The sequence below is a fragment of the Canis lupus genome, chromosome 11, assembly GCF_003254725.2.
Source record: "Canis lupus dingo isolate Sandy chromosome 11, ASM325472v2, whole genome shotgun sequence".
In the NCBI taxonomy this organism is placed as follows: Eukaryota; Metazoa; Chordata; class Mammalia; order Carnivora; family Canidae; genus Canis; species Canis lupus.
In genome coordinates, this window is record NC_064253.1 from 48,740,321 (window position 1) to 48,751,394 (window position 11,074).

Genomic DNA, 11,074 nt, shown 5'->3' on the forward strand with positions numbered 1-11,074 from the left:
GCAATATGTTAAGTGGAGTGAAGGGAGAAAGTACAAGAGGGACGTAGAATAGAAAACATGGTCTGAGAATTTTAGAGATTGGCATTTTAGGGAGAACAGCTCTGTGTGGTAAAAAGATCTTAAATGTACTTAGCTGAGAGGGTTACTGAAGTGATGGAAGTCATTTAATCAGATGGAATCCCAGAACTATGCTGCTATGTTGAGATCATAAACTTATTAATTGTGAACCAACCTCAGAGCTTGGATGTCAGACTTTTGCAAAGTGGACTAAATCCACGTGCTTAAGGGTAAGGAGCATTTCTGAATGAAGCTGAAAAATGTCAAGACTGGCACAGGAACCAGAGAAATGCTGACTATGTATGATACTTCCAGGTAAATATGTATCTGAGAATCTGTGTGTGTATAGGTGAAGGTCTCTAAACTAGCATTAGAAACTGGCATGATAACAGGAAAGATAATTAAGGTCCAGAAGTAAATCCAATAGTCAGGGACAAGTTTGAGGTCATAAAAATGCTATCCGCAGTGAATTTGGAAAAAAATTAATGATGGGATCTGCAAGGGATAGCCACAACAGAAGGGAAGGAAAAAACAGAATAAGGACAAGAATATGGGGCCTGCACAAGTGTTGAAACTCATTTGATTGGTGGATCTATAGTGGAAGACAGAAGCTATCAGGATTGATTCAACCCGGCACACGTACATGGTTAGTATACATTATTAAAAAAGCAAATAAATTAACTATCAGCTTCAGGCTTGCAAATGAGAATTTGGTGTGGGTTTTTTTTTAAGATTTTATTTATGTATTTTCACATGTGCACGCACAAGAAACAGAAAGAGAGACAAAGAAAGGAGGAGAGGCAGAGGGAAAAGCACAAGCAAACTCCACACTGAGCACAGAGTGGGCTGGATCTCACCACCCTGAGATCATGACCTGAGACAAAATCAAGAATCAGAAGCTTTACCACCTGAGTCATCCAGATGCCCCTTGTGTGAATTTTTAATTTACTTTCCAGGGGCAGGCATGTGGCTGAAAGAGACCAAAGAGGCAGGAATATACAGTGGGGAAAGGATAGTCTCTTCAATAAACAGTGTTGGAAAAACTGGACACTTACATGCAAAAGAATAAAACCAGACTACTTTCTTACTTCACAAACAAAAATAAACTCAAAATGGATTAAAGACCTAAATGTGAAACCTAAAACCACAAAATTCCTGGAAGAAAACATAAGCAGTAATCTTAGACATTTGGCCTTAGCAACATTTTTTTCTAGATAGGTCTCTTGAGGCAAGGTAACTGTTGAGACAACACCAAAATAAAAGGATTTTGCACACCAAAAGAACAATCAACAAAACGAAAAGGCAACCTACTCTATGGGAGAAGATATTTGTTAACGATATATCTAATAAGGGGTCAATTTCCAAAATATATAAAGAATTTACACACCAAAAGACACACACAAAAACAAACAAAAAAGCAATAAAAAGAAAATAATAATCTGATCTAAAATGGGCAGGGGACCTGAATAGACATTTTTACAAAGACAACATATAGATGGCCAAAATGAAAAGATGCTGAACACCACTAATCATCAGGGAAATGCAAATCACAACCACAATGAGATATTTTATCTGGCCGAAAGAGTAGTATCAAAAAGACGTAAACAAAAGCAAACAAACAAAGACAGGTAACAAATGTTGGTGAGGATGTGAAGAAAAGAGCCTTCATGCACTGTTGGTGGGAATACAAATCGGTGCAGCCACTGTGGAAAACAGTATAGACTTTCCTAAAAAAAACTAAAAAGAGAAACACCACATGATCCACTAATTCCACTACTGGGTATTACCCAAAGGAAATGAAAATACCAATTAAAAAAAAACATACACACCCCTATGTTTACTGTGGCATTATTTATAATAGCCAAGATATGAAAACAACCCAAGTGTCCATCCACAGATGATGGACTATTACCCAGCTATAAAAAAGAATGAGATCTTGCCATTTGTGATAACATGGGTGGACCTAGAGGGTATTATACTAAATGAGGTCAGAGAAAGACAAATATCATATGACTTCACTTATATGTGAACTCTAAAAAACAAAGAAACAAAAAAATAGGAACAGAATCACAAATACAGAGAACTAATGGTTGCCAAAGCAATGGGGGTTGTGGGGTTGAGGCAAAATAGGTGAATGGGACTAAGAGATAAGAACTTCCAGTTATGAAAGAAATATGTCATGGAGATGAAAAGTACCACACAGGAAATATGGTCAATATTATAATAATATTGTATGGCAGGAGATGGAAATTATAAGAAAATATTTTTAAATGAATAAATCTTTTCTTTTTTTTTTTTTTTAAATCTTTTCATTAATATATCCATTTCCCTCATTGTGAGTGATTTCAATGATTAGATTATAAATAATGGCATTATTTAGTTAAATTATATAAATGTGTTTATGACTCTTGAAATCCATTGCCAAAATGCATAAATAGGAATAAGTCTTTGGAATGCAGCCACAAATGATAGTGATGAACAACACTGCTAGTTTTTTTTTCCCCAACCTCAGTATCTCTGAGTGTTATGAATAGTGCTTTCACATTTGCTAATTAAGGATTAAAAGGTTATTGGCATTTCTTTGATAACTAGTAAAATGTAATATTCTTTCTCTCTCGGTATGTACTACTTGTATCCTAATTTAGAACATAGCATGGCAATGGTATTAATGTGAATGCTGATGTCAAAACGAGCTGGCCTTGAAATCTATTTTGACTGTGTGCCTGACTCCTAACTATATATAAGTCTAAAGGAAGACTATTATATTACCTACTTTTTTAAATGTCTAGCATTTATTCCAGTATCTATCACTATTAAGGGGTTGATAAGTGTTTGTTGATTTGTGCTGTGTCCTCTAGGGACTTACCTAATTTCTCTCTTCTACTTCCAGAGTGAAGTTAGCAATGATAAGAAGTCTAAAATGGGACATGGATAGGACTTCAAGCTTTTCTATTTACCTTCCCCTTTATTTTCATACTGACTATTACAACTATAGGCTTTTCCCTTGTTTCCCCTTTTTCTTCATATGAATTGTTTCCCAGTTCCCTTTGTAGGAAATCTTCACATAATCCAGTTATCAAAACTTTTTTGTCATTGATAAATATTTCATTTTTTATATGCTTGCTCAGTTGTATCTCTAGGTAACCTTTCAAATGACAAAGAAAACTTCTATTTGGATGCTGACTGGTAAAATACTCAAACTGTAGATTAATTTGGACAAGATGGCCATTTTTCACAACATACAGTGGGAATAGGATCATGACCCAACACTCCAGTTACCTCTTATTCTTTTCTTAAGCCTTAGGGAAAAAGAGATAAATTAAACATATCCCTCTGTTCATGATGTGCCACTGACCTTAATCTGGTGAAGCCTCTGTTCTTAGTTCATTTCCATGCCGTTCATAACAAACCTGTCCTCCACCTTCCTCCATGGACACCCATGTCAATTGATGTATAATGTCTTTGGGCATGTCATTTTATACTTTTCTTCATATAGGTCACTCAGATTGCTTAATGGCTATTCCCCAAAATATTTATCTTTGTGTTACATTGTAAGGGGTATTTAGATATCAATGATATGATTTAGGTAGTTGTTGCTGGAATTCAGGGCCCTTATATTTTCATTATTTTTTCTTACTCAGACCCTTAAGTAAACTTTTCCATTACATCTAATAGTTTTGATTTGTCCACTCAGGATATTTTAGTTATGCAATGATGGAATCTATGAATAATTATTTTTTCTATTTGACAATATTACCTTCATTAGTATTATTGCATCAACAAAAATGTCTACAGTCACAAAAAATAACAATTATAATGTAATGGTATTAGCCATTGCTATTTCACTTCTTAATTTAAAGCAGTGTATTGAATATTCTACAATAGAGTTAGATAGTAACTAATAGTTTAGAATAGAAACCTTTTCCCAGCTTTGTCTATTTTGTAATTTATTTATTTATTTATTTATTTATTTATTTATTTACTTACTTACTTACTTTAGAGAGAGAAAAAGTGCAAGCAGTGGCGGACGGAGGGGCAAAGGGAAAGGAGAGGGAGACAGCAAATTTCAAGCAGGTTCCACACTGCATACAGAGCCCAACCCAGGGCTCAATCTCATGATCGGAGATCTGATCCTGAGATCCTGACCTGAGCTTAAATCAAGAGTCAGACACTTAATTGACTGAGCCCCCCAGGCATCCCATAGCTTTGTGTATTTTAAAATATGTTGCTTAGGGATGCTTACTGAACTAAGCCAAGAGCTTTACTGCTTCTTATATAATTATTATTCCATTCAACTAATTATATTTCAATTACAAATCACATTTAATCTGTCTTTACCTTTACATATTTTTGTATTACAGCGGGCAGGCTCATGATACAGTGATCACTGAGAAGTGACGTGCTGTATATTCCCTCAGATGTTTAAATGGAACATGAAAGAGAAAAACAGCAGCCTATTCCATCTTTCAGAAACACTACCATCCACTGAAACCAGGACCACAGAGAAGGGATTCCACAAAAGGTTTGTGTCCAGTACATACTTAAGATGTTAACCAAATTATGTACACAATTGTCTAGAAGATGGAACTTCAGTAAGAATGCAAGTATCTCTATTAACTAGTGACAATTCTTTATGAAGCTTTGATATTGTCACCCTGTGATATATTAATTGTAAATATGCAAGTACTTTAGGTGCTGATTGGATCACCTCTTACATGTATAAGAGCAATTAAAAAAAACCATCTAGTCATTATTCATCACTAATTCTAAGAATTCATCAAATGTCTACTGTAAGTTCTGATAAAGAATAAATGATAACTCTACATTCCATGAATTATAACTACAAACCTAAGAGATGGGAATCTCACCAATTAGACATTAGAATACCAGATTTAAAAGCTACTTTTAAATCTTGCAACATTGCTTGGCACCAGCTGCCACTGTTAGTGGCAGTGGCTAATACCTAGAAAGGGCTAGCAGTCATCACTATCATTGAAATCCCTGTGATGTGCATCCTCCTAGAATGAGAAAACAGGATAGAATCATTACATAACTTACTTAATTCTGCATAACCCATATTTAAAACAAGCTTTTAAAAACTATGAGTATTTTCTTAGAAAGTTTTTCTAATTTGGTCTGAGAAGTACATTTTTTTCCTCCTCCTTGTATTCACATATTAAAACTATTGCAAAATGACATTTACTCTCATGTATTTAAGATCTAAAAATTAATAAAGTTCATTTGTCCTTTGACAAAAATTTAGGATTAAACTTTTACAGAAGATTGAGTTCATATAATTAAAATGATATTGAGTTGTTTTTAAATCTCCCTTCAGATAATGTTGTGCCCCAAATGTTGTGTTTCAAAATATGCAAATTGAGATTTGAGCTAGAATTTTATGACTCGTATCACTATTTATCTCTAACAGGAGATGTTTAATTTCAAAAAAAAATGATTTAAAATTTTTCCATGAGTACACATGGCCAGCTTCAGCATGCCCCTATACCAGTTAGGGGTTTCAAATAAGTTAACTGATGTTGCCTGAAAAAAATATTAACACATATGCTTAGATAGGCTCCCTCAAATCCTGGACTATTCTCCTTTTTCATTATTCCTGAATGCCAGAGAAATAGGAGTCTAAACCAGGAAGTCAGAATTATAGCCTTTTAAATAGTGCTTTTTTATTCTCTTGAGAGAAGAGATAGGTTAGTAAGCAATTGGCCTTGCAACCACACACTATGAGTAAAGCTAAGAGAAATAATATAAAAGAATCTTGCTCATTGAACAGGGCTGCAGCAATTGCTTTTTGGCTTGTTTTCAGTGGGAATTTCATCTAGCCAAACTCTGATCCAAGAGAACCCATCACCTTCACATCCACATCCAGCTTGATGGATTCCTATACTCAGTGAGTGCTGTTTCTGGGGGTCTAGTATTAAGGTGAAAGGATATGGGCATGGCTTTCTTCTGGATCCATCAAGTCCCTAATAAAGTATTTGGAGGTGTCATGTGCTGCTTTTTACTGCTGAAGTCATTAGACCTCATTGTAAGTCTTATATTCAATCAGTTCAGAAATTAGCTGTATTTTTATGTCATGAAGAAGCCAATCACTGTGGCTTAGAGCCAACAGAAAGTAAATGACCACATGTAAGTCCCTATTTTAATGCACAAGGTCTTATAGATGAAAATATATCATGAGAAAAGGGACACACAGGAAGACATCGTAAATGTTCCCATGGCTGGTCAAGAACATCTCAGGAGGTGACCATATCATCTACACGGTCACTGAATCCTACTCCTTGAACCACGAGTTCTCTTCCTCTTTCCCTAGTTGAAATATTTAACTTAATACACAGCTCCAGTCATTTATCCTTAACAGTGTCATTAGCTGACTATCTAATAGAATTGACCTCTATCTTTATATGAGATTTATTTTCTGAATTTCCCTATTATCAGAAGCATATCAACTCATGCAATTATTGATGCAGAAATCTGATTTTGTTTCTAACTAGTTTACCTTCATGATGATGAAGTAGGATAATGAAATGTTCATCCATATAGAATAATCAAATAGAAAGGACACAACCTATCTATATCCATAATTTAAACCTTAGAGCATTAGTTTCCAAATGCTGCTCTAACAAACACCCACAAACTTAGTGACTTAAATCAACACAAATTTGCTGTCACAGTTCTGGAGTCAGATGTGTAAATGGGTCATCAGGGCTGCATTCTTTCTGCCAGCTCTAAGAGAGAATGTTTCCCATATGCCTTGGCTTATGGTCCTTTCCTCATATCACTCTAATGTCAGCTTCCATCATCAGAACTTTCTCTAACTCTGATTCTTCTGCCCCCTTCCCATAAACACCCTTGTGATTATACTAGGCCCACCTTAACAATCCAGTGTAGTCTTCCCATCTGAAAAGTCACTTTTGTCATGTAAAGTACTATATTTGCAGAGTCCTGGAGTTAGGATGTGGACAACTTGGGGGCCATTGCTCTGCCAACTCTAGTAAGCAATACCTTTCCCTCATTATATTTCCAGAAATACTGTCAAGAATGCTATCATGTTTTTCCCAAGTAAGGCAACTGAAATCTAACAAAATTGTACATGTTGAATCACATGCACAGACTCATATCTCTCAGTACAAAAGCAACATGCTAGCTGTCCCACCAGGCTCCCCTAGCCATCCATTCCCTACTCTACCTAAGCTTTCCATGCTTCCCAACTCCTGGCTGTGGTGTTTCACTTTTAGCTGAAATAAACAATGCTGAAAGTAATTGTATGTGGAACATCATCCCAATCAACAAGGAACCATGTCCTTTGTCAATGTATTTAATTCTATTAATTTATAGATATAAACACACAATGTTGCATTCAGGATAATCTAAAGTTATTTTTTAATTTTTTAAATTTATTTATTTATTCATTCATTCATTCATTCATGAGAGACACAGAGAAAGAGAGATGGGCAGAGACATGGACAGAGGGAGAAGCAGGCCCCTCACAGGGAGCCCGATGTGGGACTTGATCCCCAGACCAGGATTACGCCCTGAGCCGAAGGCAGATGCTCAACCACTGAGCTACCCAGGCATCCCGCAATCAGGATAATCTATCTAAACGTTAAATGAAAATTACTCATTTCTCCCATTGATTTATTAGGAAATCCTTTTAAAATCTACCCTAGTTTATTTCTTGGCAAATTGTGGTCTAAACTATTCTCTAAGAAGAACAGTCAGGATTCAAGTCAAAATATTGTAACAATACCCAAGGTGAAAAATCTGATTTTATAGTCAGGGACAAGTCTAACAGAATCCATATCAAAATTTTATTGTGATGATTAGGTCAAAGTTGATTAGGTTCTCATGATATACATAACATCATTGTATCTGATTAAATAGAGATTTGTTTCATTCACCCATCCCCTTCCTTTCAACCTGTTTCTTACTTTTTAATGAGCTAGATATACTCCACCTGTTATTTGGGGACTCTATCAGATCTATGATTAGCCTAGGAAGCAGAACCACATTACAGACTTTAATTTTGCAAACTAACAGAGTTTTAAGAAAAGCTGCAAATGTGGGAAGATGCTGTATCAAGAGATAAATCATCTGTGAGAAGTTGCTGTTACCTTTAAAAGTAAGAGTAGAAGAGATGGTGATTATCAATATACAGAAGTCATCAGAAGGGAGCTACAGTCCTAGTGAAGGGGCTGTCCAAGAGATCACCAGATAAGCCATGTAGAAGGGGCCACCAGTTGGGAGCTGGAACTCAGGAGGAAGAACCACAGGCAGGAGCTAGACCCATGATGTGGGCTTGTAGATGAGATAGAGATCATAGAGGAAAGAACTAGTGGCAAGGTAGGGTTGACTAGAAAGAACTTGAATCATGGAGAAACAGCCACTGCTGAAGATTTCCCCTGAAGCAGGGAGGTGAAGAATTAGCCTTGTTGCCCTTCATCTACTTCAATCTGCAGTCACTTAGGGTGACAGAAAGTAAATTGAATTCAGTGGGACCTTAGAAATGTTTTCAAAGATCACTCCCTACTATAGAGAAAAGAACAGGGGCAAGAGGAAGGAGGAGAGAGGGGATAGAGAGTACACCTGAAAATAAAGAGGCATAGGCAAAATGGCTAGAACAATGACCCAGAGAAAATAAAAGTAGGCATTAACCTTTAAGAAGAGAGTCTGATTTTTTTTAATTTTTATTTATTTATGATAGTCACACAGAGAGAGAGAGAGAGGCAGAGACACAGGCAGAGGGAGAAGCAGGCTCCATGCACCGGGAGCCCGACGTGGGATTCGATCCCAGGTCTCCAGGATCGCGCCCTGGGCCAAAGGCAGGCGCTAAACCGCTGCGCCACCCAGGGATCCCGAGAGTCTGATTATAAATTATTGTGATTTGCTCTATTATTTACTTCTCACTGTTGAGTGGAAATGATCTCTGGTGTGCTCTTATGTGCATTGGCAACATGATTATTCATTTATCTCTGTGTTGGGTATTTATCTGTTTGGAGATGTATTTAGGCCCATTAATAAAAATTCAGCCAGGGCACTTTCATGCCCTGGGGCAGTGGCCATTCCACGCTGGCATAGAGGTTAACCTCTTTATTTTAATATGTAGATCTTAACGATATCCTCTTCTCAGTTCTAATTATCTGAAAATATGCATATGACCATCATCCCCCAAATTAACAAGTACATTCATATTTCCTATAATAGGGCTCATAACAATTGTGAAGAATCAGGATGGTTTTATGCCTCCTTTTAATTAAGGAGAAACAAAGATCAGCGGTTTTGAATAACTTCATCCAAGTCAAACAACTAACAACTAGCAAGTAGTAGAGTTGAAAATAAAATCTAGTACTTAAGAAATGAAGCACTTTGTTCTCTTGTCTAACCACTATGTTGGAATACATAATTAACTCAAGTTACATACTGGTAACTGCAAGATATGGAAGCTAATTTTTTTAAATTAATTAAATAAGTAACAATAGTTGGGTATGTGACTGAAGTGACACTTTTTTTTTTTCTGAAGTGACACTTTTTTTTTTTTTAATTTTTTATTTATTTATGATAGTCACAGAGAGAGAGAGAGAGGCAGAGACACAGGCAGAGGGAGAAGCAGGCTCCATGCACTGGGAGCCCGATGTGGGATTCGATCCCGGGTCTCGAGGATCGCGCCCTGGGCCAAAGGCAGGCGCCAAACCGCTGCGCCACCCAGGGATCCCTGAAGTGACACTTTAAAGAGCTATTTACTCTCATAAACCATTTTGACTTTTTGAGAAAACACAATGTGGTTTCTTTACAGGTAGGAGATAGAAAGATAAGGAAAACTAATATTAATAAATACTAATATATTGATTATGTGAATTCAATCTGAGAAATAAATGATTACTATGGGAAAAAAAAATAACCTCTTTAGAAAAGGGAAAGTGTGTGCCTTCTATTTAAGCAGTATAAAATAAATGACATAGCATTACCTGAATCATGTAGCCTTGTTTTTGTAGTTACCATAAAACCAAAATAGTTATATGAACATTGTGAAATAAACACACACACAGATATACATAAGTGTGTACATATACATATGTATTTTTGTACATGTATATCTTTTGGCTGGATGTACACACTTATGTTCACAATGGATACAGAAGAATACAGACAGAAGGAGAGGTTAGAAATACCAGCAAAATAGATCTATCATAGCCAGGCAAACAGAAATGGGAAGACAGAGCATATTTATATTTGTGCACCTCTGTGTGTATATATACAATCCACAGAGTCTGTACTCTTGACCTATGATTTCTTATATTCACTTTCTCTGGGCTCTGAGATTGTAGGATTGGGGCATGTGTGTGTAAGAAAGATTTTAGCACTGTCACAGCTGCAGTTTAAAATTGGGAATTTATTACAGAGAATGGGAAGTTTTACCTGAGACATTTTGACCCAGAGCATCAGGGGAAAAAAAAATATAAAAAATTCAAGGACAACTGTACCAAGGGCCAAATTATCAAGGTTTGGGGCAGAAATACAGAAACCTGGCTCCCCAGAGGTCTCTAATTGCTCACTCAGACAGAAACTACCATGTACTAGCCCAGAAAAAGAGCAACTACATCTTTCCTCTCTTAACCTTTTGGCCCCAATTTCATTCTTCCTCCCTTTTGGTCTCCCTTTTGATGTCTGAAGAGAGCTCATTTATTTGTTTTCAATGTGGTCTCACAAGAAATGCTGGATGCAGAGAAGTAGCTAGACAAGAAAACAAGGAATATCATTGATGAACGAAGGAGCTCACCTCCCATGGAGGTGGAGGGCAATGGTTTGAAAATGAAGAGTTGTAAACACTAAGGCTTTCAAACAATACATGGCTTCCAGGTTTCTAAATATAATATGAAATATGGGTCTTCAAGGTTAAATGGAAGGACCAATAGCATTAACTATATAATTCTAGTTTTTTAGTTTCTTTTCCCTCCTGTTCATGATTTGTTTCATCTTTATCTTCTTCTTATTTTCCTTGATT

At 36.3% G+C, this 11,074-nt stretch overlaps 1 long non-coding RNA gene across 1 annotated transcript; it reads left to right on the plus strand.

Moving 5' to 3' along the window:
- Nucleotides 1-266: 266 nt before the first annotated feature.
- Nucleotides 267-6,050, plus strand: LOC118350189 (uncharacterized). The gene is made up of 3 exons (XR_004803489.2): nt 267-372; nt 4,419-4,579; nt 5,879-6,050. It is a non-coding gene; the product is annotated as an uncharacterized LOC118350189 (long non-coding RNA).
- Nucleotides 6,051-11,074: the final 5,024 nt, after the last annotated feature.